The sequence below is a fragment of the Glossina fuscipes genome, unplaced genomic scaffold (genome assembly GCF_014805625.2).
Source record: "Glossina fuscipes isolate IAEA_lab_2018 unplaced genomic scaffold, Yale_Gfus_2 188, whole genome shotgun sequence".
Lineage (NCBI taxonomy): Eukaryota > Metazoa > Arthropoda > Insecta > Diptera > Glossinidae > Glossina > Glossina fuscipes.
The window spans coordinates 466,635-472,338 of NW_023998531.1; the positions used below are offsets into that span (position 1 = coordinate 466,635).

The 5,704-nt window shown below is 34.7% G+C and overlaps 1 pseudogene; it reads left to right on the forward strand.

The window, feature by feature from the left end:
* The first annotated feature begins 652 nt into the window (after positions 1–652).
* Positions 653–4,207, forward strand: LOC119641892 (annotated as a pseudogene).
* The last annotated feature ends 1,497 nt before the right edge of the window (positions 4,208–5,704 follow it).

Here is a 5,704-nt window from a genome sequence, read left to right on the forward strand (position 1 = left end):
TATCATTCTATTATATTAGCAAAATTATATACGTGAACGGAAACAATATTATAAGCAACCCCTGTTGGTACAATTAATCAAATTATTTTCGAGACATCCATTATACAATGCAACATGCATATAACGTCTTTGCCTATACAAACCTCACATTAGTTCGTGTCTAGAATATTTTTTTATATTCTTTGAACAACCACTATGTTTATACTAAGTTGTTCCTCACATTTTATTATGCTTATTATATTATTATTATTTTGATTGGCTTTAAAGGTAACCAAAGAGACAATATTAATGGGTACTCCAAGAGCTTGGTGCTGAGAGAAACTAATGTTGCATTAGGACTTCAAGAACCTAGCGGAGAACGGCCTGAGTTGGGAGAAGACAAAAACGCAGTTGGCGTAAGTGTAATTTTTATTGAAAACGAATCGGAAGAAGTGACAAGTAAAGTGAATCGAGATGAAGTGGGCAAGGTGAATAATCCGGAAAGTTCGCTTGTTCTGCTGGTTTTCAAACAGCGAATGGTAAAAAAATCTCCATATCGGAAAAAAGCCAAATATCCGTACAAAATATTCCAAGAGAATTTCAAGACAATTTGCAAGAAACGAATTATGAAACTGAACTAAGAGACATAAAAGCTCGGATGTCGAGTAAAAGTATGGAGTCCAAGTTTGGAAAAAATACAAACAGCAGTGCGCAAATAGCCAACAAAACAGGCTTTCAAGCAACCTTTAAAATACATCAACATAATGTTGGCAATGTGAATAATCCGGGAAGTTCGCTTGTTTCTGCTGGACTGGAAGATATGAGAAATCGCAAAAAGCGATCATTAAACCCAAAATTTAATTATAGGCCACACCAACTCTGTGAGAATCCCCATTTGAACTCACGACAAACCGAGACTACAGAATTAGGGGAGTTTGTTAAAAATGCTGTTGAAACAAGTACACCAGGCGTCAATAGGAAATTGCCAGTTCAGGAAATGGAAAAAGATAACGTCGCAATCCCGACGGCAAACCGACCAAAGAGGTGGCGGCTCTCGGGCTTAAGACGTACTGGCATTAGTCCAAAGAAATAAATACTACTTTATGTTACGTTATGTAAAAGCAACGGAAGCTTTTTTTTGAAGTCAAAAACGTCTTGATATCTTTTTTCATTTAAATTAATTTTGCCATTTTTTCGCATTTTATTTAATTAATGACATTTCGATGTATTTTACTTATCCTTGGTTTCTTGTATCTTTTTGCTCTTCAAATACTTATAAAGTTATAGCTTTTTTAGTGTTTACTTATATTCATTCGACATAAGAATGCAGTTATTAATAAATAAAAACAAAAAAAAAAATATACTCATGGAATATTATTCGATTTTCAAATTTTTGTAGATTTATCTGGTGTAGTTTATGAATAATGAACAAGGAAAGCAATTTTTAACGTCATATTGTAGGCGTGTCCTTCGATCGATATGCGCCATTTTCTATACCAGCCTCTGCCCAATAATTTCCAATGCTTCTGCCAGCTTCATTTTTGTGGCCAAGAGACAAACAAAGATTACATAGATGGGCAGACAGCCAGCCGGACGTACATAAATCGATTTATAATTAGATGCTGATCAGGAATGTATACTCTCAAGTTTCCCTCTTGCAAACGCATCATTCTATGGTGATGGAAATTACAAATGAGCCTTTCTCTTCGCCTTTCCGTCTGTCCGTTTGTACTTTTGTCCCTCTATCTGTCCGTCCAATGTCTGCCCATATGAGTTTGTGTTCAAGCTCTAGGTCGCAATTTCTGCGATATTTTAATGAAATTTGGTACACCGCCGTATTTTGGCCCAAGGAACGCTATTGAAAATGGTTTGAATCGGTCTATTTTTTCATTTTAGAACATTTCTATTTGTTCGAATATTTTTAGGGAAAAGAAATTTTTCCGTTTGGCAATGAGTTGAATTTAATCTTTTTGCCATATTTTACCCTAATTAAGAATATGCGTACGCGTATTAATATTATTATTTCAATAACAGATCTAGTGAGATGCCTGAGCATAAAAATTTCCATGTCTCTGGAAAAAGAAACTTTCCATTTTTTTAGCTCGGTTTCTGACGACATGAAATACCCGTTATACTATCAAACTATGACAATTTATCGTATTTTTACAAAAGCGAAAGTGTACAGATCGTAATGTTTTTAATTGCATATGAGCAATAGTGTAAATGTGTATGTAGGTTAAAACGATGATCATGTATGCTTCGCTCAGTTATGTGCATGCAATGTTTCTCTTTCCTCAACAGCAAAGCAAAACAAAAATTGGTTTTCATAGACGGCTTCTCAAACATAGTGCCATACGGGAAAATTTCTGCTTATTGCATAGAGTATAATAGACAGCGTCGAATGCATATCATTACTTTAAATAACCAGATAACTGATAATTTCGCTGTCGAATATGCGGAATTTCCATACTAATTAAATTCTCCGGCGCGGCTTGCATTTTTTCAATTAAAACGGTAAAGCAGGCAAACAAATGATAATATGTTGATACATTTCGCTCAAAATAGAAAATTTGAATTTCCTAGGAACTTCAGGCAGTAATAACAGTAGAGCTGTTAATTAGCGACAATGTACGTTCTTTCTCTTTCGTACTTATTAATTGTACGACAAAGAATGCAAAACCGCACCAAACGTATACGTTTCGTAAAAAGTATAAAGTACAGTTAGCTGGATATAAAGGTGGTCCAATATAGAAGGCAAAACGACTTTCCCATCCTGCACACATTTTTTTTATAAAATTATCAACTCCATATTGAACTTACAAAGTGAAGAAAACGTAGAGCGGAAGGAAAGTCTTAAAGTGCATCGCACACACATGAGCTGTCAAGAAACATATACAGCAAAGATATGTATAGTGACATCATGGAATTTGCTAAGAAATACTTTAATAATCACGATAAATCGTCTGATGGTATTTTCATTGCAACGTAAATCTGTTGCGAAAGATGGAGAAGGTGTAATGTCCTAGCACACAAATATGAATGGTTATACTGTTGAGAGGAGATAAAGTTCCATGATCACATAGACAAGTGTGATTCCGAAAATGTGATCCTGTGATATGGGTAAGTACGCAAATGCTTCAAGAATAAACACTCTATTCATAGAAATAATCTTCGCTAAAAGTAAAAATTTAAATTCTTAATTTAAGTTATATGTTAGTGCTATAAATTATATTTATGCGCACTTGTTTCTGAAATTATTGACATCTCATCACACACAAACCAAGCAAACGAGGTATTGTAATGATAAGCAAAATATGTTTTTAATCCTTTACTTCATTAACCCAAACTCCGTGGAGTGGGATAAGGCGCAGGGAGATTTTAAGTTATCGCACGTCACTTGGCGTATCAGTGGTAGCTCGGAATATGTAGTATTATCGTGGCATCTGGTGAAGCTAACGTTATCATGAAAATACCTTCAACGTCATATCTGTAATGCTTGAACCTCTTTTGGAGTGGTATTAAAATGGTCCTTTTAAATGTTCTCAATATTCTCTTTACTTATTAAATTGAACTTAACACAATTTTATAATAAAATACCATTTTTCAGTTCGCATCTGTATTTACAACAATGATAATACAGTTGGATTTTGCGTGTTTTTGATAGACATCTTTAGATATATAGCGAAATTCCGGATCGAAACTATATAAAATGTCATTAAACAGTCTTAAATAGTCTTAAACAGTCTTAAACAGTTGTAAACAGTTGTAAATACTTTGTTAAAATAGCGAAATTCCGGATCGAAACTATATAAAATGTCATTAAACAGTCTTAAACAGCATATTAGCATATTATTAAAGCTACCCCTGCCCGTCTCGTTGATCATTTGGAAAACCTGAAAGGTTTGAATCTGAAGGCAATTAAATACTTGGTTATGGACGAGGCCGAACGTATTTTGAACGTGGACTTTGAAGTGGAATTACATAAGATACTGAAAGTTCTTCCTAAAGAAAGGCGTACTTTTTTTTTTAGTGCAACCATGACGAAGATAGTGAAAAATTTGCAAAGAGTCTCTTTAAAGGATCCTGTCAAATGGACAAATAAATATCAGGCCGTCGAACAATTCCTACAATATTACATATTCATACCGTTAAATATAAGGACGTTTACTTGGTGTATATACTGAATGAATTAGCTGGTAATAGTCCTATGATATTCTGCAGAGAATAACCGTGCGAACGGGATTCACGATTTACATCTATAAAAACATGCGTGAAATTGCAGGGACTCTTATGGTCTGGGATATTTATGGTCGGGAATTTTATGAACAACAAATCGAAGAACAATTATTTATGATAAGAACCGTGTGCGGGCGACCATTTTCAACGCTTGATTCCTCAAAACAATCGAGAAGATCAGAGATCTAAAAATGCGTTAAGTGTACACCCTATTATTTCGTGTTTTCTGTGTTACTTATAAATACTTACATGTACCTTTGTTATTAATTTATACGCCTGAACGTTCGGAAGTTTTTCCTACTTATCGATAAGCTACAGTTAGCATTGAACTATTCACATTATGCAAAATCTATACCTGTTCGATCATACGATTTGGTACCTAAGATATCATTAAGAATGAGATATATGTAAGAGTATTATTATAACAGATATGCAATTAAGTGTTGAGATTGTAACACAGATACAGACAAAACATCTATCCAACAGGACAGCGATGGTAATTGCGGCTAATAAGGACCGTGTCGCAATATGCTCATTCTTTCAGTCTTGTTACAGCAGCCAGAGGTAAAAATCGCAGGGAACATATTTACTTGTGCTTAAGGTTACCGACAGGTATATTTTTTTTTGACTCTACGGATAGGGGATGGCAGGCTCAGCTTAGTCATCATCGCTGAATAACGGATGGAACACTCTCTGCAACTACATTGAAACGGTTGGGGACAAAAAAGACCAATTGGATGTAGGTAGGGACGGAAGAGTGGCTCTATTGGCTCAAGGTTGGCAGCTATAACACGAGCTGCGTATTTTTTTTGCAGAATCTCTTAGTACGGACAAAACGCGGAAAATAGTTACAAACAAGGGTCGGGTCGCTAATCATCAAGATGGTTTTTTTTCTTCCTCCCCTTCTATAAAAATCGCTCAACGCTTACAGTATGATCTAATTGTAGAATTGTAAAAACCCCAAGTAATTCAATTCCTCGTAAACAATAAATATGTAAATTAACGAAAATCCGGAGGTCCATAAATTTTTATATAAATTTTATATAAATTTTCTTGGAAAGTCTCAGTATACCCCGTAAAGAGGACTCGTTACAACTTATGGAGGTTTTACACAAAAATTTAAAAAAATGGTTTGAGAATGTTGAATTTTTTCGCGACAAAAAATAGTCAATTGCGAATGATAATTATTTGATTTTCTTGGCAATAAAAGCCTTTTTCAGATCTTCGCTGAGGATAGATTTGTTTGAGTTAAGAAGGTTGGGGATGATATAAGTTTCAATTTCAGCCATGATATTGTTGATAGGCGCCGTGTGGAAAACACTGATACTGGATCGAAGGGCTTGATGATAGACTTATGTAAGTATGGTTTTATTAGATTTTCACCTGTTGCCATAAATTATCGCAGCATAACGAATTTTGTTTAAAACAAGCATTTTGCTAAGGTAAGTGATGGTTAATATGTTCATTGGTACGCCACTGGAGAAGCCAG